A 26676-nucleotide genomic window follows, 5' to 3' on the forward strand; every position below is an offset into this window, starting at 1 on the left:
CCCACTCTGTCAGATCTCCCCTACCCCGTGTACGACACAGTGGTGGGAAGTTCTACCTTCAGGGAACCCACCTACTTGCAGTTCCATGCTCCCTCTGGCTGGGGGATCAGCAGGGGATCTTAATGAATCGTAGGCATAGCTGCTGAATTCCACATTCCACTGACTTCAAACGACGCTGATCAAAGGGGGCACATGCCAGAGTCGATATGAAAAAGGAGCATGTAAATACTCCTGAAGACTTTGCCTCCATTGTCTTCTAGGCCTCCACTAATGATGAGGGGTGTCAGGAAAAGTTTGACATCCCCTGCACAATCATTCAGAGAGATTAAGAGGCTTGCATAAGGTCGCAAAGTGAACTGGTGCCAGAGGACAGAGTAGAATCCAGGAGCCCTGACTCCACAGTTCCCTTACTTTAACCAGAGTACAAACCCTCTCACATGTTGTTGCATCTCTCTTTTTCAGAAGTGTCTCTATGCACTTTCATACAAAGCTAAGCCAACGATCTGGACAAGGAAAGGAACATGGAAATGTGTTCAGTCATACCTGACAAGTCATCCGGTCAGTCCAAAGAGATCAACTAATAACGCTGAGAGGAGGTATCATTGTTAATGGGACACTCCCTCCCTGGGAATGGCCAACCGCTACCTGCACAAGTATTCCAGGGGAGAAAAATTCCACAGGAGAAAATGCTCCTGGCATCTAGAGTCACTCCAGCCTCCACCCCTTCGGGTTTCTAAGGCTGTACTTTTTCTAATGAGCAATAGAACTCGCAAATACTCAGAGGTACATTGTCTACATTCCACCTAGCAGAAACCAGAGAGCTGAAAACTAGCACATGCTTCAAGGGGCTTCTCTCAGGGTATGTCTACACTGCAGTTAGACTCCCATAGCCCGAGCCTGAACATCTGCATCACAGTTAAACAGCCCCTTAGCCTGAGCCAGGTGAGCCACAGTCAGCTGGTGTGGCCAGTTCTGGGTGTCTACCTGAAGTATAGACATCCCCTAGAGGACTTAACCATGTTCTAACACCTGGAGTTTACAGCTTCTTGCAACCTGGGCAAACAATCCACCCACCACCCCGTGCTCCGCAGCTCAGTTTCACATGTGCTTAGGACTGAATGGCACAAGCAGAATGGTAACCCATGTTTAAGCGACCTGTTGTAATAACCCTTTAAATGTTGTACTGAGAGTGATTAAATCCATTTTGGGAACACAAAAGCAGTAGAACAAAACAGGCCTCCCCGCAGGAAGATGCTAGGTGGCACTTGGCAGATCCTTTGAATTCTACTTCCTGGGACCATCATGCTGCGATGAACTTTAAACAGTAAACAGAATAGTTGAACCGAACATCATTTATCTTTCATTTTGCCTCCTGGCTTCCCGGTTTTTAGTTGAAAACTGAACATTCTTCACAAATGCCCTCCCACAAAACCTCGCTATCACCTTCAGCAGCCCCTCAACTCCTGCCTCTGGGGTTCACAAATAACTAAAAGAGCTGCCTACATGAAAAGTTGCACCAGTTTAGTTTAACCATTGTAAACCCCTGCGTAGATGCTCTGATTTCAGCGAAAGTAGCTAATTCCATTTTAGCTTTAACCGGCTCCTAATCCATTTAAGTTAAACAGAAATAAGCATGGTTTAAACTGAAGTAAAAGTGTCCACACAGCCTTTTGCATTGGTTCAACTAAGTTTCAAATCACACTAAATTCAACCAGTACAAGTGTGCATGTAGACAAATCCTTGGTGGAGTTTCAACGGCCTTTTCTCACTCTGATATTAAGCTCAGGCTACAACTCTGTGATTCGTTATATTGTATCTACTTCCTGTTTGATGATGGGATAGCTTACCAGTCAAAACATCATGTTTGATGTCCCTCTAGAATAACTGGTTCAAATCCCAGTTAGGTCAAAAAAAAGTGCTTCATACATCTGAGACTGATTGGTTTCATTTCACATATTACTATTTTGGTAGCACCTACGGGCATCATGTTGCCTCGCGCTGTACAAACACCTAGGAAGAAACAGTCCCTATACGAAGAAGCTTATAGTCCGAAAAAGCAAATGATGGGAGAAGACAGAGATCCATGCATGACCAAACAGCAGAGCTTGGACTAGAACCCAGGTCTCTGAAGTCCCACTCCAGTGTTTTAGCCCATAGGCCACAATGACTCTTTTGAGCCCACTTTGGGATGAGTCTTTAAAAACAACTTCTCGGTCAAAATTTCCACCATCTTTGTTCTTGAGCAGCATAATGAGTGTTGTTTGGTTGCCTCACTCCACCTAGAAGTGGGTACTGAATGCACATAGGTGAAATACGTTGGGACTCTTTGGGATGAATGTAAAATATTATCATTGTGAGCTTGGAAGTTTGGACTGTGATAAGCTCTGAAATGCTAAGATGCGTATTCGGACATCTAGGATTTGCAAAATCGGTCTGGAAATCCACCAAAGTGTTTCTGGTTAGGCCAGCAATACCACAGGAATCGTTTCTGGTTGCGTCTGTTTTTGGTCCCAGCCAAAACCAGGAACTACAGAAGGGCATAGGAATGGGAGGAGGGGGAGAGCATGTTAAAGACCATCTTTTATGGTAAGTGAACAGACAGGACAGGGCTGTAATTGCTCAAGTGCTGATTCTTTACGGAGGCTTCTGGACACCTACAGATCTTGTGGTTCTCTCTGGCTCTCCACCTCCCAGCCTAACAAAGTCTATATTGCTGTCTAGGATCAGCACACAGGGTCTCTTTAAGGGTCTGCCTAGTGTGCAATCAGAGGTGTGACCGCAGCCTGTGTGGTCATACCCAGACTAGAACAGGTACTAAGAGCAGCAAGGGCACATTCCCCCCGACTCCCGGATGGGTTTGTACTCGGGTGTCTAGCTCATTCTGTCACAACTTTACTATGACTGGCACTCATGCGAGCTAGACAAAAGCTAGCTCAGATATGTATGTACACACTGCAGTCACACTTCTAATTGCAGTGTAGACAGGCTCCAAGTCTGAGCCTGGATTAAGCATATGGAACATTCCTTTAGGCACCAGTGCTTTCCTAGACATTTAGCCACATGGTTCAAGTCCATATAGGTTGGTTCTGTCCATAGATCCAGATCTGAAGTTCTCTGTGCCCTTGGTTGTCCTCTCTCGGTAGCATAATCCTTTTATTTTAGCAGGGTTACTTTTGGTTTACACCAACAAAAGAGAAGAATCAATTCCTTTGTCTTTGCACATGGAGCCACAGAGTTGTCTAAATAAGTTTTCCCTCTTGACCAGGGTGGAAGACTTGACCTGAATGCCCCTGTCTCTTCTAGGGAAGGAGTACAGTCACTATAGTGACATATGAAAAACAGCCCATGAAGAGGTTAACTAATAAATGTTTATAAGTGTTTTGGAGTTCTGGAATTCAATAGAGAAGGAATTTAATTTGACAGAGGATCCGAGGTGGAAATAAACAGACCATTAGCCCTTTAGTACGTCTTTTACAAAAATGCATGATGCACCCAAAGTTCACTCTGTCTTAGTTAATTTAACTACTGGCAGAATCTGACTTATTTGGGGCAATTAAACTATAATCTTCCCTTAAAGAAACACTTTCACATTGGGGAAAACTCTTAGCTATCTCTCACAGATGAATTTCACTTACCTTTCATCTGATTTTCTCAATTCTCCTAGCCACTTCTGCTAATTAACAAAGCCATTTGTGCTTTATTTATTTCTATTTCTCCCTGCTCATAGCTCTAGATACACATAAAGCTGCCATAATCAAAACAAGCCACAGGGTAGAATTTGGACCAATTTCCACACGGAGCTCTCCGCTACCCACCCAGACACATTTCTCCCAGCACCTGCTCCCATCTATTTAGCCTTAGAAAAAGTGATAGACTTTGCAACTGGACAACTGTGGGTTCCTGGAGGCCAATGGGAAGAAGCACATTCCAGACCCTTCACTGAGAATGGCCCGTTTCTAGCCACCTCCCATTTCAGTCTGGGGGCTATAAAGTCAAGCAGCTCTTTCAATGTCTCACAAAGGGAGAGGTTATCATTGAACCAACCAGAACAAGTTATTTATCTCTTTACAGTATGTAAATGTGGCCCCCTTTACCACAGTATCAGACCACCTCAGAATCTTTAATGTATTTATCCTCACCGCTCCCCATGAGGCAGGGAAGTGCTATTATCCCCATTTTAGGGATGGAAAACTGAGAGCCTACATGATTTACCACACAGGAAGTCTGTGACACAGCGAGGGATGGAAGCCAGGTCTATCCCAAGCTAGCCCCCTAATCACTGGACCATTCATCCTCCTATGCAAAGTTCTATATGCTAACACCAGCACCCTGAGTTGCACCCAGAAATAACTTAGAAGCCAGTAAAGCCACACAGGTGTCACATTGTCACATACTCCCTCCGAATTAAGCAGATGGGGTGAAGGCTGCACTAGCTGAAAGTTCTGAATGGTCTTCAGTTGAGGCATGACCAGGCAGCTGGCCATGGCAAGTGTATTGCTTGCAAAGTGCTTATTAAGGGGGTCTTTTTTTGGTAAGTGTTCTTTTTTGAGAATTTTGTCCCCTTTGGCTAGGAGAGAAGCATGTGTTCAAATCCTTTCATTAGAGCTTTTGTTCCCTCTGTTGTCTTTGTTCCTGAAACTAGCCTGTGCAATAATCCGTTCTTCCTCTTAATAGGCCCTCTAGATAGTTCATTGGGTTTTCTGCAAAATTTTGATTAGATGCAAATTTCCAGCATCCTATTATCTCTTCATCAACTGTAACACTAGGGAAAATAACCAGCATCCCCCATTTGTCCCTGTCCTCTTCCATAGTCAGAAAACCTGATGGTACCAAATCCCTCTGACTAGTGGCAGGTCCTACTCTATGCAGAAATGATTATTTTTAATATTTTTGTTGTGGTAGTATCTTGAAACCCCAATCACGTCCTAGGACCCCAATGTGCTAGGTATTGTACGAACACAGAACAGAGTAATAAATTACCTTCATTAGCCCAGAGAAGGTGTTTTCTTCATATATTCCAAGCCCAGAAGGGACCACTGTGATCATCTAGTCTGACCATCTGTATAACACAGGCCACAGAACTTCCACAAAATAATTCCTTTCAGAAAAACACCCAACCTTGATTTAAAAATTGTCTGTGATGGAGAATCCATCACAACCCTCAGTAAATGGTTCCTTTCTCTCACCATTAAAAATGTATGCCTTCCAGTCTGAATTTGTTGAGCTTCAACTTCCAGCCTTTGAATCACATTATACCCTTTCCTAATGGATTGAAGAGCCCATTATTAAATATTTGTTCCCGATGCAGATACTTATAGACTGTAATCAACTCACCCCTTAACCCCCCGATCCCTTTGCATCAGTTAGGGTTAGATGGTCCACGCACCCCCAGCATGGTTTCAGCTGACAATGGCAGTTCCACCTGAATAGAGCTCTTATCAGCACTTGATTCGCTTTGTCTTATGCCAGAGAACTCTGATGCCTAAAAACAGGCAAATCTAGTAGATTAGTTAGGCTCTACCTATAACTTGCTTTATTTTTCAAAGTAGAGCTAGTCACAAACTGAGGGGGGAAATTGTGAAAAGGTTTAAAAAAAGACGCAGTCCTTTCACTCAGCAGGTTTTTGTGTATTCAAGTTTTTTCTCAAAAATTATTAAAATTCTTCAGTTTTTTCCTGTGTTTCACCCTTTCCTTTTTGTCCCTTTATTCTTTCCCCTTCCCAGCATACTTTTTTTTTTTTTTTTGGCAAGCATTTTTGGCACTAGACAAAGGAGATTTCAGATTTCCCTCCTGCTCTGCGCGCTACAGAAACACATTGTACTTGCATTCCTCTGTAAATTGTAGGGTGGGTGCTTTTCTTTCAGCTCAACAATAGAAATAAACCATAATGACTCGTTTAACAAAAGGAAGTGCTCATGTCTGCAAATGTAAGATGCAATCAGGGGTCACAAGGCAGAGAACCCCATTGAACATTCCATTGGTCTGCAAAAGACTCTAAAAAGCCGATGGGTGCTGCCTACTGCAATTATGCCCAGTCAGTTGGGTCACAGTTAAAGAGATTTTGTCTCACCATCTCTTGTTTCCATAGACACATGAATTAGCCAGTGTCAGGAAATGGATGTGACTTTGACTTTCAGTGGCATAGAAATAACCATAACAGTTAGCTCTTCTATAGTGCTTTTCATCAGCAGATCTCACAGTGCTTCACAAAGGAGGTTGATATCATTACCCCTATTTTACAGATGTGGAAAGTGAGGCACAGAGACTTGCTCAAAGTCACCTAGCAGGTCAGGGGCAGAGCTGGGAAAAGAACCTAGGTCTCCTGAGTCCCAGTCCAGTGCCCTAGCCAATAGTACAAAAACACACAATAGCTTCTTGCAAACTTTCTTTTTCAGTCCACTTTAAATATAACTTTGGCACAGACAAAGAGCTGGTCTACACTTAACATGTATATCAGCCTAGCTACGTCACTCAGGAGTGTGGAAAAAAACAGAAATCACATCTCTGAGCACCATACTTAAGCCAACCTAACATTCCCTGGTGTCGACACAGCGAGGTTGATGAAAGAATTCTTCCATCGACCTAACTACTGCTGCTTGAGAAGGTAGATTACCTACATCGATGGAAAATGCCCTTCCATTGATGTAGGAAGTGTCTACGCTACAGCAGTGCATGCCACTGTAGCGCTTGTAGTGCAGCCAGCCTGAGACAAATAACTCTGGTTGTGTTTTTCAGGTGCTCAGTTCCATTCATAGAGCAGATCTGGTATTTAGCTCTGTTTTTGGCATGACCATTTGAGTCGGAGCAATACCAGTACACCTTTCACAGCAAAATAAAACTGGCAAGGAGACAGTCAAAAGACTAGAAGACTGACACCAATCCTGAGGACTGTGTAGCCTATAAAGAAGAAGCGACAGAAGGGTTTGGCAGAGGTATTTAACATTGTGAAGGATTCAATGAAAACTGATCAGTCTTTTAAATGAATGGGCAGTAAACATAAGGCAAAATCATACTTCTTAACACATAACATACCCCTAGCCCATGTCCTTTGCTACCACAGGAAGTCACAGGGTGAAAAGCAATAGCTGGAGTTTTAAAAAAATGCCAGAAAACCTAGTTAAAGATGAGCCTGAACCAAAACTCCACATCTGAACCTCTCTCAACTTTAGGTACCACTTCAAATCTATTTCAAATTTAAGTTTAAGGAACTTTGGATCATGGCTTGAACGGTGCAGTTTGGGCTCAGATCTAGATACATATTTTGAAATGAAATTGAAAGGCACCTCAGCGGAGGCTTTACATGCTACACTTGAGTTAGAGGCAAACTTTTTTTTTTAACCTTTTTACAATCAAATCTAAATCCCAGGAACAAGAGATCTGAATGCGAAGCACTGGACAAACGCTGGAATCACACAGTGTTGCTATCAGCACCACTGGAATTGGCTCATTCATCCCTTTCTGGTGTAAATAACTGGGCTGGTCAGTTGTGACTATAAATCACAATTAGAGCTCTACCAGTGTTTCTGGCGGGCAGAGCTGTTGCATGAAGCGTCTCTTGTTTTCAGTTTGTGGGGGATTTGCTGATACCTAAGGGCTTGGCTATATGGGGAAGTTATTCCAGAAAAAAGCCAGGTGTGAATTCTATTGCTATTCTGGAAGAGCTGGACATGTGGACATTCTTATTCCATAATTGCTGTAGTGGAATAGTTATTCCAGAATAGCTATTCCTGTCAATTTCCACACATAGACAAGTCCTTAGTTGCACTTGGAACTTTGGATTTACATTTAAAACAAAGTCTCGGACCAAAACTCATCTGGAGTCACAGGGTCTGCCTACAGTGCAATTAAACAGCCACGGCTGGCCTGTGCCAGCTGACCGGGGCTTGCGGGGCTTCGGCTGTTTAATTGCAGTGTAGACACTCAGGCGGTCGGGAGCCCAGGCTCTGGGACCCTGCAGAGGGGAGGGCCCAGAGCTCAGGCTGCAACCAAGCATGAGCATCCACATTGCAGCTGAGCAGGCCTGTAGCCTGAGCTCCGCAAGCCTGAGCTGGCTAGTGTATACAGACCCAGGGTTGCAGCCACAGCGTTTTGCATCGTTTCCACGGGCAATCCACGAATCCTTTCCTGGTATTCAAAACTAGAGCTGATCGGAAAATGTGATTTCAGACAACTGGAAAGAAGTTAGAAATTTCCATTTTTTTCCAAAGATTTTTATGAAAATGTTTAGGGGGCTTGGATGAAAAACCCCAAACTGAAAAACCGTGCAATAGCCAGTTTGTCTCAAAAAGGGGGGAAATGTTTTCCTTTTTTTGGCAAAATTTGAAGCAGAAAATTTGCATTTAGAACAGGCCATTTTTCATCATTTTTCCCCCCGACCAAGTCTTCAACCAGCTCTTGTCAAAACTCACTCCAGTGACACCTGCTTTTGGGTTTCCTTACAAATATTTTGCAGAATTTTATTGACTTTAAGTTGACTTTCAGCAGCCGAATTTTAGAAGTCACAGCAGTGTGTATACACTATGCTGTTTGCGCATGTCTCCTGCGTTTACACTGACCACTCATAATTCGAATTGCAAAGCAGTGCAATGTGGGTAGCTATCCCACAGTGCAACTAGCCGTGGTCATCATCCCATGATGCAACGCTGCTTCCTCCTCTCTTCTCCCCGCCCCCCCCCAACCAAACAGGAAAAGTATTTTCGTGCTGTTTTTTTACTCCCCGCGCTCGCCACTGCTGCCGAGACATGGAGCCAGCTCAACTCTGCAGTATTATTGTGAGCGTTACAAATACATCGCGACTTATCATCGAGTATTTTTGAAGTAGAGCAAGAAGCCGAAGCACACACAACAGCGATGCCACCGAGGCTGCCCTGCTACAAGCCATCGAGCAGAACAATTCCCGATTGCTGCAGGCTGTAACACATCATCTGCAGTCCGTAGGACGCCGGTTCTGGTGCAGGGAAACAAGCACAGACTGCTGGGATCACATCGTTATGCAGCTGTGGGATGATGATCAGTGGCTGCAAAACTTTCGTATGCGAAAGGCAACTTTCCTGGAGCTGTGCTCGGAGCTGGCCCCATCCCTGAAGCGCGTGAATACTCGCTTGGGACCAGCTCTGACGGTGGAGAAGAGAGTCGTCATCACTCTGTGGAAGCTGGCAACCCCCAACTGTTACCGCTCGGTTGGGAATCAATTTGGAGTCGGTAAATCTACAGTGGGCACCGCCGTGATTCAAGTGTGCAGGGCCATCAGTAGATTTCTGCTACGAAGGATAGTGACTTTGGGAAACGTGCAGGACATAGTGGAGGGGTTTGCCACGATGGGCTTCCCAAACTGTGGGGGGGGCATTGATGGGACACACTTCCCTATCTTAGCACCTGCCCACCTAGCAACCGAGTACATAAACCGCAAGGGTACTTTTCCATGATCCTGCAGGGGCTTGTGGATCACAGGGGTCGTTTCACCAACATCTATGGGGGTGGTCTGGGAAGGTGCATGATGTGCGCGTATTTTGTAATTCGGGGTTGTTCTCTAATATGCAGGCAGGCACTTTTTTTCCCAGACCAAAAAATTCAAATTGGGGGTGTGGAAATACCCATATGATCCTGGGGGATCCTGCTTACCCCTTGCTCCCTTGGCTAATGAAGCCATACACTGGGCACCTTGACAGCGACAAGGAGTGTTTTAATAACAGGTTAAGCAGTTGCAGAATGGTTGCAGAATGTACCTTTGGGTGTTTAAAGGGTAGATGGAGGAGTCTCCTGACTAGGCTGGACATGACTGAGAAGAACCTCCCTTCGGTGATGTCTGCTTGCTGTGTTCTTCATAATGTGTGTGAAGCGAAGGGTGAGAGGTTCCCCCAGGGTTGGGCTGTGGGGGGAGAAAGACTGGCCGCCAATTATGAGCAGCCAGACGCCAGCACTACGCTGAGAGCGAACCACGTAGCGCTTTGCATTAGGAAAGCTTTGAAAACCATGTTCTGCAATGAGATGCAGGACTGATTTCTGTTCCTGTATGTTGTTTGCCTTTGGTGAACCCCCTCCCCCATCGATATCTGCAGCCGCCAAATCCCTCCAGAACAAGATATGATTTAACAAAGAAACGTGTTGAAATGATGCAAAAGTTTATTTACGAACATTCAAGTCATGGGGGAAGAAGGGGGAGTGTTCATTCACTGTCTCAAGGGGTAGGGTGGTAGCTTGCTGGCCAGCTGTCAGCGTGGCTGCCGCTGCTTTCTGCTCGCCTCCACCAGGGTGGAAGCGAGCAGGTACTGCAGCCTGGCCAGTCTCCTCCGAGACCAGCTGGGGGCAGGGGAGGGGCAGGGCATCAAAGCCCTCGGTTGAGGAGCATTATGGAGGGGCTGCAGCGGGACTTTGTCCTGCCTTCGCTTCTCCTGAAGCTCCAGAAGCCGCCGCAGCATGTCTGCCTGGTCCCGCATGATTCGCAGCATCTCCTGCGTGGCACTGCGATCACGCTCCATCATTTCTCTGCGACTCTCCCTGTCCACGTCCATATTCTGGGACAAGGTGAGCTGCCGCGCTCTTTGCTCTGTCTCTGCAGCCGCTGCGGCGTTCATGATCTCGCAAAACATGTCATCTCTTGTTTTTTTTTCCCCTCTTTCTAATCTGTGCTAGTCTTTCTGCAGCATTTCTTGAGGGTGAGGCCAAGGCCGAGGTGTCTACAGAATGAAAAAAAATAATAAGGTAGCCACTGTTAGCAGAATGAAGAAAATGATACAACTGCAACAACGTAGACAATAATCAATCCCCATGCAGGGCACAGGGCAAACACAGAGCCTCAGTCCATTCCTGACCGCCCAGAAGGGTCTGCTCGCTGTGTCCTTACAGGGAGGATCTGAGGACAGCATGGGGGGGGGGGGGGGGGTTCCTGATGGTATTTTAAACCCTTACAGAGAGGAACTGTGGACAATGGGGGAGGTGGGGGGGGTGGAGGCTCTGCTTAAAACACAGATTTGCTGCACACAGCGGGGTCCCAGCAGGCTCCTGCTATGATGCAGGCTCCCTTGATTGCAGTAAAGTAGCCTACCGTGGAGGGAGGAACAAGGCAGCCCTCCCCTGAAAACTTCTGCGAAGGATAACAGATTAGATACGTGAAAGTTTCCGTGAGATATCAACTGATGATAAACGTAGCATTACTCATCACATAAATCAACTGTTCCCTGGGTAACCCCCCAGTACAGTCACCGAAACGCCTGAGATCCCCTTCCTCCTCCCCCTCCCCCCCAATGTAAAAGGACAGAACTGCTAAGAAGAAGAAAAACTCACCAGCTGTGCCTTCCATGGATCATTAGTGCTGTCCTGGGTGCTGCTGGACTGCTCTGGGGTCAGGAATAGGTCCTGACTTTCAGGGAGAACGGACACCCCGCTCTCCTGCACCCTGCTCTCCTCAGCCTCCTCCTCATCCACGGAGTCCTCATCATTGTCCATGGACTGTGACCCAGTGGAGGTATCAATGCTGCAGGGCGGCACCGTGGTGGGATCGCCACCTAGAATTGCATGCACCTCATCACAGAAGCGGCATGTTTTGGGCGAGGAGCCAGAACGGCTGTTAGCTTCCCTGGCTTTCTGATATGACTCACGCAGCTCCTTGATCTTCACGCGGCACTGCTGAGCGTCCCTCTTGTGTCCCTTCTCCAGCATGCCCTGGGATATCTTCACATAAATGTCCAGGTTCCTTTTGCTGGCTCTGAGCTGAGCCAGAATGGACTCCTCACCCCACAGCCCAATGAGATCTAAGACCTCTGGTTGACTCCATGCTGGAACGCGTTTGGGCTTTGCAGTAGCCATGTGGAGTACAGTGACAAAGCTCTCTCCATGCTGGCAGCACAGGAAATGAACATTCAAATCTTCAGCGAGTTTGAGGGGAGGGGACATTTCCTGGTAGTGTGACCACTGAGCAGCACAGCGCGACTGTCCAGAGCGGACAAAACGGGGCATTGTGGGATACCTCCCAGAGGCCAATAAATTTGATTTAAGTGAAGTTGTGTCTACACTGACACTAAATCAAATTAACAAATTCGAATTAGGCACTACACCACTTGCAGAGGTGGTCTTATTAAGTCGATTTCCAATGTGACAATTCGAATTAACAGTAGGGCCTGTGTAGACGCAGGTGTACAGAGGTTGACGTAAGTGACTTTACGTCGTTCTCCGTCGCCAGTGTAGACCAGGCCTAAGTGAATTGCTCAAGGTCACACCCAAAATATGTAGGCGAGCACGGAACTCAACCTAGGTTTCCTAAATCCTAGACAAGTGCCAAACAACTGGATCATCCTTCCCCGCAAGCAGGCATACCCATTTTGATATTTGTATCATCTTTGGGCCAGCCATGGTTCTAAACAGAGGGTTATGTCCCTCTATAATCTCCTACATGCAAACAGGAATTCTGCCCATCTGCACAGCTTCTGATCTCAAGAAAGCTTCAGTATGGCTACAGCTAGAAGGTCTGCAGGCTTCTACAGCCACCTCTGCTCACAGGGCTGAAAGCAGAAAAGGACCAACTTAGATGGCCCTCTCTCTAAGATAGCACCTCTTTGATTCATCTTACTCCCTGTTTCCATCCTCTGCTGGTACAAACGAAACTGGGCAATTAGAGTTATTGCTTTAATGATAATAAGGGACCAGACAACTCAAATCTCCCTTCCACCTCCTCCTCATATCCTTTCCTAGCTCCTTCCTAACTGGGAAGCAGATTGAGAGTCAGACCAGCTCTGCGATTCCTCTGATTCTCACAAACTCTCCAAAATCAGCAATGTTTAAAAACAAGGCAAAAAAAAAGTCATTTGCTTCCAGCCTCTCAGTCATCCGATGTTTAAAAGAGCAAAGCACAGAGCTGCTTGCTAACATGACCATAATTGAATCCAGCATAGAATCAACATGGCATTTGATATTAAATGATTAAAATACAAACAAGTCAAAACCCTTGATAGATTTTTTTTTTAATTGGCTCAAATGAAAAACCACTCTGGCCCCCCAATAATTCACTACTTCTAGGCATATTTTAATAAATGTTGCTGGGCGAAAGGATGCTCCCGACTCCGCCATGCTAGCTACAAGACTCTAGGTCACAGTCAACATTTCACATGGCAACACCAGGACGTGCTTTGAGAGATATTCAGAGCATTGTTATTGCTCAATGGTCCGGGTGCCTGATGGGGATTTTTATGCCTCTCTCTACAACTTCCAATATAGGCCCTGTCAGGAGGTGGCTTCCACATTTATATGGACCATGTGCCTGTTCCATCAAGGCCAATGTTTTCCAGGTGTGGGATGTGCTTAGAACCATCCACAATTCCTTCTGTTGATGTGCTTGGAACACGTTTATAAATGGAACTTTACTATAACGTGACCCAGTCATTTTCTGGACTCTTGCCTTGAGTGGTACAAGAAACATCAGGTGTGGGAGAAGGGGGCTCAGTGCATGTACCCATTAAGATTGGCAGGCATCTGACAACACATAGTGAGGTTGTGGGGTGGCAGGACATAATGAGGTTGTGTGGTGGCAGGACTGGTTTTCCTAAAGTGGGGCTCTGCTTTCAGATGTTTGGGAAGTGCTGACATAGGCGATTCTTATTTTCCTGTTAAAGTGAGGGGCTGAAAATAAAGCCACACCCTTTCCCTATACTTTGGCATTGGTCACTCACTCCCAAGAGAGATGCAAAGAACCACAAGCTGACTCCGAGCTGGGGGTGGGTAGATGGGGATTTGAGTGAAGGATGTTTCACATCACGTCATCATGATCTATTCTTCTCCTGCCCAAGTCTCAGAGGAACATGCACTCGACGCTAATTTTTCACAAATCTAGGAATGGCTGAAAAGAAGAGAGCTAAAAATAGAAGCAGCATGGGGAGGGCAGAGCAGGAGAACCCTCACCAGGCCTGCGCAAAGCAGCACAGCATGGGATGTGCAGATTGCCATACACAGGAGAACAAAGCTACTGCAACTGCACCAGGCACTTGAATAGCAGGCAGAGGGAGAGCGGGTCTTGTGTCCCCAAAGAGTCTCACATGGCCAAGCAGGCAGAACGAGACGTGAGTGCCCAGATGCAAAGGGGCTATTTGCTGCATTCCGGGCAGAAATTGAAATGGAACCAGGCTCCCACGCAGGGAAAAAATGGTCTGTCAGCCTTGAGGGGGCAGGGCTAATGGAGGTTCTCGGCAGGAGTGAGCTGAGGTGCCCTGAGTTCTCTTTTTCTCATGGACCCAGAGCCCAGCGGATTCCAGAGTAGCTTTATGGAGTTGACCATGAAGCACCCCCATGTTGTCCTCCAGGCCAGGGAGTTAGAGATCTGCAGAGAGCGGTGACACTTTCTCGGGGCACCAGAACCATGGGTGACCTTGCTCCCCTATTCCTTAGCAAAAGAGATTTGTTGGTGCTAAACCGAGTGACAGCTCCCCGCTTGCCCATCTGCTAGCCACCCCAGACAAAATTCTCAGGATTCTGCCAGTCCTTACTTTGCCTTGCAGGTAAAGCTTGGTGCATCCCAGAGTCTGAACCTCTTTGAAGTGCCTTCCCCTGCAGTACTCAGCCCCTCACTGGACACTCACAGAAATGACTACGTTTGCTGTCTCCAAAAAGGCGGTGAACACACCAGCTTTCTAGCACAGCTGAGGATGCACTCTTTATTTTAATTTTACAACACCGAAATGAATTTAGGATAAAACAAAGAGAAGTTCATTAATAAAGATAGAGATTTAAGTGACATTGTGCAAAGATAGTGGAAACAGATATGGTTACAGCTTCTAAGAGACTAAACATAATTTTGGTGCTTAAAATGGAAACTTCATAACATGAAGAAGAAGGAAGCCAGACTAAACAGTGACATCTACTTCCTGAGAAAATGTAATTAAAAAAGCATCATCCCTTGAGGACTTACCATCTATAATCCTCTGACCATTACCTATAATTGCAAATATACTGAACAGCTTTGCAGAAAGATTAGTGAAATACCGAGGAACCGTCTCCTGCACCTTAGATACTCCAGAAGGGACCACCTCAAACAAGAATTCATCACCTGTTCCCACAGACTAGAAGAAAAATAAATCAGGAAACCTACCTGGAGGTTATAAAGGAAACGCAAAACAACTATCTAAAAAAACCAACCCAATGACAGCCACCCAACACAAAAACAAAGAAATAGCACCAACTACAATAACTCCGCAGCCACCTCTGGGACAAACCAAGCCACTAAGACCCACCACATGGACACCACACACCACTCCAACATCACCTACCTATCAAGACGATTCCTAACCAGAAGTGAAGTAACTGTACTCTCCAAGGGACTGAAATTCTGCCCCACACAGAACCTGATACCATATTAGCATGTGGAGAACTAGAAGAATTCGTCTGCTGATTCTGCTCAAGGACTTCTTTCACAACAGAGATGACAGCATCCACAACTACCACATCCCCACTGATAGTCATAAGAAAAAAGAATCATCTGACTGCACACCCTCCAACGGACGAAACCCCAAACTTGATCATTACATCAATTGCTTCAGGAAAAAAAATGGACTGTGAAATCCTCAACAAACATAACATCCACCACAATCTCTTTACCACCAAGGGCATAGACATACAGCCCCTGAAATCCAACCACCAGATAGTGATCAAACAAGCTGATGGTGTGCATTACCGTAGTCCTTAGTTGCAATGACTATTACAATGAGGCCAACAGACAGCTCTCTGACATTATCTACTATAAAGCACTAAAAGAAGACTCTACACCACAATTCACACAGGAATTTAAAGATATCATCAAATCCTGCTCCAAGCAATTTCAAGAAAAACTCTACAACCTCATCCCCCACAAACCCACCCCAGGGACCTTCGACCTGCCTCTCATGATACACAAACAAGGGAACCCAGGCAGATCCATCATATCTGGGAAGGACACTCTTACTAAAGGAATACCAGGACTCAGACACCATCTTCAAACCACTTGGCACATAAAGGGTCACCTTCTTCCAAGACACAACCGACTTCCTCCAGAAAGTCCACAACATTAACAACCTCCCTCAGCAAACTGTCATTGCCACCTTGGATGTCAGCTCCCTATACACCAACATCCCTCACCATGACAGCATCGCTGCCTGCCTCAAATATCTATGAAACAACATACAACACCTAGAAATCCACTCAAAACACATTGCTTAACTCATCCATTTCATCCTTACTCTTAACAACTTTACATTTAACAACAAACACTTTGTCCAAACACTGGCAACAGCTATGGGTACTAGGACGGCTCCCCAATATACCAGCTTCTTATTGGCCACCTCGAGGAAGAATTTCTGGGAAAATGCATCATGAAACCAACAATCTACCTGAGATATAACAATGATATTTTCCTCCTCTGGACAGGCAACCTAAATTCCCTTATAGATTTCCACCACAACTATCAAACTCTCTCTAGAACACTCCCACACCAGAATCAACTTCCTGGACAGCACAATTAGCTTCAACACTGGAACCCTACAAATGACTATATACAAGAAACCCACGGATCGCTGCACTTGCCTTCACAGATCCAGTAACTACCTAAACACACCAAGAAATCTGTTATCTACAGTCAGGCACTCAGATAGCACAGAATAGACTATGAGGAGAAAGTCCAGGACACACACTTAAAGCCATCTTCACTAAACAAGGACACTCCACCAGAGAGGTAGATCACATCATGGAAAGAGCTACCCAAATAATCCAGGAGAACCTGCTTTCAATGCAGGAAAAAACCCACTGACTGCACTCCCCTAATTGTCACCTACCACCCCACACTGGAACCCCTACAGGGTATCATCAAACAATTACAACCCCATATTTGATGGAAACCATATCCTGAAAGAAATGTCTCCCCCCACCCCCTTTTGGCCTTTAAACAGCCCTCTAACCTTGCCAAACTCATCATCAGAAGCCAACTCCCAACGGACCAGGACACATCAACTCAAAGTGGCACCAGACCCTGACCGAACAACAGACACAAAACCTGCAGGCATATCTCCTGTTGCTATGATAAATACCCCCCACAACACACCTTTCAAGATTCATGGGTCCTACATATGCCATTCACAATATGTGGTGTACCTCATCCAGTGCATCAAATGCCCCAACAACAACTATGTGGCTAAAACCAGACAATCACTACACTCTCGAACAAAATGACACAGAAAAAAGAAAAAAAAAAATCACTGGTGGGTGACGCTTTTCACAAACTGATCGCTGCATATCTGATCTTTCAATACTTGTCCTCAAAGGAAACTTGCACAACACCTTCAAAAGGTGAGGCCGAGAACTTAAATTCATAATGCTTCTAGACCCTAAAAACATGGCGTTAACAGGGACACTGGTTTCATGGCTCACTGCAACAACCTGTAACACACCTGCCAGCTAACCACTTCAAAACCCTTTTGCATAACAATCTAACTCTTATTGCCTTGGGCAATTGCTCTTCAAATTTGGCCATAGCCAACCAATTAAGAAAGTCATACTTGGCCAGCCAAGATTGCTGGTTCACAATCCTCATCTACAGAGGGGAGTAGATGTATATCTTTCTGGCCCAAAGGTCTAGATGCTTAGTCTCTATATTTGGTGGTGGGCACAAAACAGCACTTCTCCAAGAGCTTGGCCACTGGTGTTACTGAAGCCAGCATACCCCAAAGAGCTCTCGCAGACTCATGGACCACCTCATTAATTGGAAGGGCCACCCTCCCAGGGATAGAGGGCTGGAAAATGCCCATGAGTTTATAAGTTCCAGAGGGGTAGCCGTGTTAGTCTGTTTTTAGCAAAACCGCGAGAGTCCTGTGGCACCTTAAAGACTAACAAATTTATTTGGGCATAAGCTTTTGTGGGCAAAAACCCACTTCGTCGGATGCATCAGTTTATAGGTGTGTGTATATATATATATATATATTCATGAGTTTATAGGTATTCTCCTGCAGAAATTCTGCTTGAATACTGAGGGACATGGCATATATCATAAAAGGTCTTGGTACTCCGGGATGGAAGGGGACGATGAACCAGTCTGAACTGCATCATCCAGGAACAAGGATGAGGCTGTTGGCTGAGGTCCTGTTCCTGAGGTAGCATCTTTGGAAAGGGAAACTCCGGCAGCTCCAAAGGAAGGGTAACCGTGGGTGTCTGGACTTGTGGCTGATCCACAGCCACCAATGCCGCACAAGCAGGCAATCTCACTTTTAACTTGGACGACGAGCAATACATCCGAGAGAGAGGGGAGCTTCCCTCTGAGTCCAAGGAGGCCACTGGTATGGGCCCGGCCAGGGGCCTCCATCCCAGCCTCAGGATGCATGCCAACTCTGGTAGCCATAATGGTCTACGGGTGGCCTTCAGACCTCCTCTGGAGAAGTGCAGCGGGAGGACGAGGATCCCGGCTCTAAAACGGAGGAGTCCTGGAATCTCAGAGACATGGGGGGAGCGACTCCAGGGGGATCCAATAGGCAATCTGACTCATCGTTGGCCCAGAGCAAGGTTAGAATTGACACTCCTGAGGTAGTTGCCAAAAATGTCAGTGCTGCAGGCAAGGTAGATCCCAGTGCAAAGAGCAGTACCAGACCACCTGAGTGCCTTGACGTTGAGGGTGGCAACAACCTCCACATAACCATCTGTGGCATCGATGACGAGGAAGGACCCAGTACTGAAGAACCTTGTGCTGTCTCTGGTACTGTGTCTATACCCACCACTGGGAGGGAGGCTTCCTGGTGCAGTGTCAAAAGGCCTGAGAGTTTGGCAGCATGTTCCAACGGGAGGGCCATCGCAGACTCCAGCCTCACGAAGTCCTGGACCAGCGTTGAAGGCACAGGTCTGCCACAGCCTGGTACACCAACATCGCAGACACTGTCAGTACCGGCATTGCTCCAGCCTGTACCATACTCACCCAGAGGCTGGAGCTGGAGGTGATGGTACATGAGACTTTACAGTGCAGTCCAGTGGGAAATCCACCTTGGTAGTCAAAACTGGATGGGGAAGACATTCTGGGGGATATCTTGGCCCCCAGTGAAGTCAGTGGCAAAATTCCCATTGACGTTGAAAGGTTTAGGATTTCACCCTTGATTTCCACACTTCCAACAGACTTCTCCAAACAATGGAGAACAAAATAAATTACAAATACAACAAAAACAAACTGGACAGCATTCTTATTAATTGTCGGAATAGAATCATGAGTGAGACACACTGGTAGTAAAGTTCCATTTATAAATGTTCGATAGACGTTATAAGCATGTTGCAGACATGAGTAGAAGGTGGCATGGATGTTTCTAAGCACATCAGCTGAAGGTGTCATATACGGCTGCAACTCACGCTAATATGAAACTCATTGCCCTATTGGTCTCTAACTATCCATAACAATTGATTGACTATTTATTGAAACACCTATTTCTCTTTTATTAGTCCTTTATTAACTATTCATAAATGGAACCTTAAGATAATCTTATTTTTATTAGAAGCTGCACACTCAGATGGATGGCTTCCCTGGCTCTGCTGAAACTGCTAGCATGGTTCTCCTGACCATTGTTAACAGATTGTTACACACTCATACTCACACACAAAACTGTTAGCCCTGTATTATAAAGCCATATCATTGACTATGATATGATAACATCTGATAACACATAGCACAGCCCTGATAGGGGTATATTTTTACTGAGAAAGAAGCTATCATACTGGTTGAGAAAACTACAATGCTGCCAACTAGAGCTGGGCAACACAGAGCCACTCTCACCCGTTCTCTGGCCTAATGACTATTTCTTGTTATTCACAGTGGCAATATAGCCATTCATAAGGCTAAGATTTTGGCACAGGTATTTTTAGTAAAAGTCAGAGACAGGATGTGGGCAATAAATAATAAATCATGGAAGCTCAAGCCCCACTGCTGAGGGCTAAAGTTACAGAGGTCACATAAAATCACAGAATCCATTACCGCCCCACAGCCTTAGCCCATTCATAGGCTTGGTCTACACTTACCTTAGCGATTCGGTGGCAGCCGACGGGCGTTACGCAAAGTACGCAAAGAACTTGCGTAATTCCCATCGACTTCTGTGCTTCTCTTCTGCACGCCGTCTTCACTGCACTGCACCAACAGGAACCGCGTTCCCATCGACGCAGCGCTACGCCACTTGAGGAGGTGGTTTTAGTACATCAATTTCTGGATCTACTGAGCGGTCTTCGCTGACCACTCAGTCGATCCAGAGAAATCGATCTGCCGGCGGCGACTTTGCCACCGTCAGTGTAGAGAGAAACCCATACCAGAATATCCCACAGACTCCTGGTTAGGACACTCTCCTGCACTGTGAGAGACCCATGTTTAAATTCTTTCTTCAAGTCAGGCAGAGCAGAGAATCAAACCTGAGTCACCCATCTCCCAGGAGAGTGCCCGGATCATTGGCCCAAAAATCAGAACAGTGGCCTCCTCCTTCTTCACTGAGGCAAAATATCTATTGCAGGTCGAGTCATTCAATCTGAAAAGAATTTTTTTTTTAATTCATCAAAAAAATTTTTTTGTAATTTCCAGATTTGATTTGGGTCAAACCAATTTTTTCCCCCCAAATTTTCAGAACTGCCAGGAAATCAAAATATCAGTTATTTGCCCAGCTCTACTGCCATCCCCAAAGTATTACAAATCATGAGATTTATATAATTTGCCTTCTGATTTTTGAGCCTTTATGGTTCACATTTTCAAGCTTCTCTATGCAATCCTGAGGGCTAGAAAATTCTTTAAGAAAACAGAGACAAGGAAAAAACTGATTCTCACATAATCACATGACTCCAGGAGCTTGGGGTTTCAGGAAAAAAATATGCACTACATTTCACAAGACTCAGGAGCTAGCAATACTGAAATTGTGCTAGGACCCTGCTAGTAGTGTTTAAATACGGTCACTGCAAACTATCATGCAGTTAATTCAGCTGGAGTGTGAACAGCACCTAAATCTTTATTTTGTTACTCCCCCTCCCTCTCCTCTGGCCCTACCCTTTCCCAGAAGTTCAGACCTAGAGAGAGAGAGAACTGGAATGCTTTATGCCTTGATCTGAAGGCTTATAGCACCAATCAATCAATAAATATGCTAACAGGATCAAATGATAAAAAATTCATTCACTCCTGTGCTACTGCGGACTCACTAAGCTTCCTGATTCATGAGAGTGCTCAGCTGCCCGCCTGCCTGGTACTGGCAAAAGTTTAATTCACTGTCAAGATTACTGTCTGGCCAAGGAACTCTCGCTTTATCTAATCCTTCTCGTTCCCTCCCTGCCAATTTTTAAAACAGCTTTAGTCTTTAATTATGAATCTAAACTAGGTCCAAGCAAATCATCATGCCTGCTGGTAATGCAAGTTAAGGGTCAGACCCTTAGCATGGATAGTTTTGAGCTGGTAAGCCCTAGCACAGCATCCATACGATTGACCGCAGTGCCAACCACATCCAATCAATTACGACCTGAAGGTTGTGTGGAGCACGCAGTTAGAGAAGAAACTTTTCCAAAGTTGCACAGCAACTCACTGGCACAGCTGTGGATAGAACTCGGGAACTCTTAAGCTTTAATAACTAGACTACACTCCTTCTAAACTGCACTTCTGAAAGAGGAATACTTGTTAGGAATTGGAGTGCACTGGTTGATATGGCAGAAAACAGACAGTAAAGGGAAAACCATACTACATTGCAAAGTACTTTGTGCACATGAATGCTTAATTTTTTTTCTAAATTAATACTATGTAAGCCAGCAATTAAAAATCTAAATAGTAGTCCTTCCTCTACATTTATTCAATATTCATTATAAATCTAAATACCTAATACTAGTAACACTTTGGGAATCACATCGGTTGACTGGAACATGACTTGGATATTTTGAGAGTTTTCAGGGGTAGTCGTTTGATTTATCATTTAGCAAAGCTCCAAGATATTTGTATTGTTATGATAGGCATCACCAGCGTTGTTGTTACACACAATCCACCAAGATCTTTTTCTGAGGCCGGGTCTACACCAAAAAGTTAGATTGATCCAGCTATATTACTCAGGGGTATGAAAAATCCACACCACTGAGCAGCGTAATTAACTAGGTCAATGGAAGAATTCTTCTGTCAACCTAGCTACGGTCTCTCGGGGAGGTGGATCACCTAAGCCAATGGGAAAACCCGTGCCGTCAGCATAGGTAGCATTTACACTGAAGCACTAATGCGGCACAGCTGCGCTGTGGCATTTCAAGTGTAGACAAGCCTTTAGTGTGAAAGCAAGTTTTGACTCTTGGGAAGATATGCTTGTTGCGTTATGCAAGACGTGTACAGTCAGTTCGGAGAGAGGGAGCTGTGGGAACCAGAGGGGAGATTGCTCTCTGCCTTTGTGTGATGGAGTGTACCAACCCCACACTTGGCCAGCAGAGGTTAATGAGAGTCTGTGGGCTCAGTCAACTGCAGCCCACGACATCTGCAGGAAATGTCAAGCCTGGAGAGGGGGGACCTGGCTCAACTGGGGCCTGACCAGGAAGGAGAGCAGATCTCTGGCTCTCAGTCAGTAAGAGAAGCCTCGCTGGAGTCGGTGCACTAAGGCAAACTGCTGGCAGATGGAGACTCCTTGAAGGAAGGCACCTCTGGATGGGGGGAGCCCAAGGCAATTGGGAAGGAAACCAAGAGGAAGTGACTCCACCTAGGATTCTCCATGCTGGTGGAGGAGTCTGGAGGGAACAGGGAGATTCTTGTAGGGGCAGGCACTTCCCAGCCAGGGGAGGGGAAAAACTCTCCTGAGGCAGAATCAGCTGGCAGAGCGCGCTAAAAGTTTTCAGTGTTCTGTAGGAGAGGCTCTCCTGATCTCCCCTAAAGGAACAGGCCTGGCCACACATCGTATTGAAAAGATAAATGGTGAATGATATGCCACACCACTCCTTTGACATGCGGGACTGTTGTTCTGGGTCTGTAAAACATAACCATTTTCAAACATATCAAATTACAGCTGCCCAGCTATGGATTTCCAATCAGGGAGGTTACGAATGTCTGCTTTACTTTTCTGTCTGGCTACCCCTCTGTTGGCACAGTGCCACCCTGGACACACTTGTATCTAGACTGGTTTATGTCCTCCTCCAACAGATCCACAATGCAACATTGCCTTCAGCAGTAATTTATCTGGTAAAAGTTTTGAACTCAGCTGCCCAAGGATCACAGTGACTGGGCCATTTAAACTTCCCAGGGCATTGTTTGCAGCTGCCTCTGCTCCTGCTCCCTTTCACACACATGCGGCATGCATGGCTCCAGTTTGTCCTCTTCTATTTTAGACCAAGTAGGTCAAAGCAATGGGAGGACTTATGGGAAGTGTAACAACTCGGAAAGGCCATTCACTGTTCTCAAGATGACTTGGCCATACACAATAGAAAGTTGCACCATTTCTGAACAGGTTACACATTTAACATTACTGGATTTGTTGAAGAGGGAGACTTCTGTAACCCCTGGTATTTATATCCCTCAAGGGACCCACTGACATGTAAAATTAGAGACTTTTGCTGGAGTCTGGTCTCAAGGCATTGCCATTGACTTATATTTACACAAAAAGCAGATATAGCGCTGAAGGCCTCTAAGACGCCTTTAAGACACTGAATGGAGATTTGTATTACACTGAGATAAGCAGGATGCCATCTGTGAAGAGAGCAATTGTATGTTCTTTATCCTGGATTGCAATGCACTGAATCTCTGGAGAATCTGAGAGCTACTGTTAGTGGTTCTGTGGAGACAGCAAATAGGAAAGGTGACCAAAAAGAATTAAAAAAAAAAAAACAACCCACAAACATTGCCTTGTATCATCTTTCAAAGAGAAAATCACTAAGTGGGGGCCATTCAAATAAAGGAAGCTGCACAGAGAATTGCAGAACAGTTTGATGGAGGTTGTAAATCAATGCCTGAAACTCTGTTTCCAGCAATGTTAAAAGATAGTCACCAAACTACCCATCAAAAACCTTCTCTGCCTCTAATGCTAAAAGAAGGCTGATTTTATGCGGCATAAAACCATAAAAATGGTTTTGTTTAATGGCATAAATGATGCTTAGTATTCACAGAATATTATCACAGTTTGTGGCACCCCTTGGAATAAAATGGGTCAGCGTGAATTCGTAGAGTTAGCCAAATTGGTAAGGCAGGTCTACACACATTTTTTGTACCATTTAACTAAATTGATTTAGAAACAGATATATTTGAATCAGTACAACCTCCTTATGTATATAAGAACCATAGGAACAGAGGGAATTGGACTTGTTCAGTCTGCAGAAGAGAAGAGTGAGGGGGGATTTGATAGCGGCCTTCAACTACCTAAAGGGGGGTTCCAGGGAGGATGGAGCTAGGCTGTTCTCAGTGGTGGCAGATGACAGAACAAGGAGCAATGGTCTCAAGCTGCAGTGAGAGAGGTTTAGGTTAGATATTAGGAAAAACATTTTCACTAGGAGGGTGGTGAAGCACTGGAATGGATTACCTGGGAGGTAATGGAATCTCCATCCTTAATGGTTTTTAAGGCCCATCTTGACAAAGCCCTGGCTGGGATGATTTAGTTGGGATTGATCCTGCTTTGAGCAGGGGGCTGGATTAAATGACCTTCTGAAGTCCCTTCCAACCCCAATCTTTTATGATTCTACGATTCTTCTATGTGGATGCGATAATACCAGTGTTTATAACTGTATGCCATATTTCAATGAATTTATGAGAATAAGCAATACCAATATAAACACCTTTATACTGGTATAATTGCATCCACATTAGGAGATTGTCACTTTAACTATGTCAGTTGCTAGACCACTAACATTAAATCAGTACAAAATCTGCTTGTAGACAAGCCCAGAGGCTTTTTGCCAGCATGTTGTTGTCTAGATTCATTAGGGATTTTGGTCAGTATTATCTACAGTGTCTTTTTTTTTCAGAAGTAGCAATGCTGACTTCCAAACAGGAGCTGGGCAATTTTTCCTGTGCAATAGAGTGACAGAACATTTGACATATTTGAGGCACTAGAAACTCTAAGAAGATGTAGAGAACTTGCTGCTAAAACCATCCAGCTCTGGAGATTTGCCATTTGCAAGTTCCCCTATAGCACTTTGAACATCCTCTTTTGAATGTTAGGTTCTCCCCCAAAAAACCCCTATGGGTTGAAATCTGCACCAGTCCTGAGATCTGCTTTCGCCCAGGGGAGAAAGAATCAGCAGGGAGGAGATTGCAGTTCTTTAATCCCACACAGCCTAGCCCCAGCTTAAGTTAGAGCTGTCGAGAGCCCCACGATATTCCTCAGGGAGCTACCCCAGTAGAAGATTGGATGTAGTGGAACTCTGCTCCACTGGGTCCTTCCTTTCTCTGACTCTATCCCAACACTCACCTGACTGCAGAGATGCAGGTGGCACATAGCACAGGGGGCAGCTATGATATCTCCACCAGCTTTACAACACTGGAGAATTCTCCTAAGGAAAGGGGAATTCTGCTCTGGGCGCCTCTGGCTAGAACACAGCCACTTTGCTTTGCACAGAGAATCCAGCCCTATTTATTTGTTCACATTAGGAACTCCTAAAGATGAATAAAGTTTCTGGCAGACCATTAAAATGGGTATTGTCTTGCTTTTTTATTGTTAATAATTGTTCTGTTATTTTCCTCCACTATAACCACAGATGTACCAGTTGAGGCATTAGCAGGATGGCATATTTTTGAAAGCGTGCAGCTGTCTTTATTTCCCTATGCAGGAAACCAATTGTTGGACATATGAGAGAGCTGCGTGTACCCTAAATATGATAATGTTGTCAAGCTGGAAGTGAATTTTTTCAGTTTCAGCTTTCGTTTCTTGGCAAGCACCAGTGATTAAGTCGTTGTTTGGAGAGATTTTAGATTATTTTCCAAGACCAATTGCTCTGCTAAAAGGGCTCTTTGGGTGTGCGTGATAGATGTCACACTTCTTTACCACGTATCTTAAATGCCTCTCAGAAAACCTGAGGGGAGGCTGCCCCATTGTCATTTGTTTCAACCTCCTGCTGTATATATGTTAACTAGTAAACTAAATAAGACCCTGAAGATTCAGCAAAGCACTCAAACGCTTTCTTGACTTAAAGCATTTGCTCAAGTGCTTTGCTGAAGAGGAATAATTTGCTAACTCATTAATTTATTTGTTTATTTTTATCTTACACAAGAGGAATTTTCATCTGGGTACTAGATCTTCAACAGTTTGTGCTTCCGCCCAGGTATATACTGGGTGATGTGTATCAGACATATCTTAGAAGCTACATACACCATTTTCAATACTGTTTCAGCCTTAGGGAAAATTCCAATCTATTATTATTATTTCTTTTGATTTATTCAATTAGTTCTAGATGGAGTAGAAAGCAATGCTTTATTTCATCAACAGGTGGGAGTTCCAGAACCTTTGAAAATGCAACAATTTGAGTTTCACATGGGCCATACAAAATGAGAGGGTGTTTTGGATAATTGGACCTGTGAATAGGGGTGGGCAAATAGAGTCAGGTAAAATAAGTTGCAGCCTGAACCTTTGCCCCAAAGTAAAAATGAACCCACAGTTTTGATGAGATGATGCAAACTGTCATTAATTTTTAAAGTTATAGGTTAAATCCTGACCCCACTGAAGTGAAATACTATTTTGCCATCGACTTCAATAGGGCCAGAATTTCACCCTATAACTTCAGTGGGGTTTC

The 26676-nt window shown here is 45.0% G+C and overlaps 1 protein-coding gene across 1 annotated transcript in view; it reads right to left on the bottom strand.

The window, feature by feature from the left end:
- Positions 1-26676, bottom strand: part of CACNA1B (calcium voltage-gated channel subunit alpha1 B) — a 433344-nt gene that overhangs the window by 209849 nt on the left and 196819 nt on the right. The gene's annotated exons all lie outside the window — the stretch shown is intronic.

This window comes from Emydura macquarii, unplaced genomic scaffold (assembly GCF_026122565.2).
Source record: "Emydura macquarii macquarii isolate MOO-44397 ecotype Brisbane River unplaced genomic scaffold, CSIRO-AGI_Emac_v2 contig_691, whole genome shotgun sequence".
In the NCBI taxonomy this organism is placed as follows: domain Eukaryota; kingdom Metazoa; phylum Chordata; order Testudines; family Chelidae; genus Emydura; species Emydura macquarii.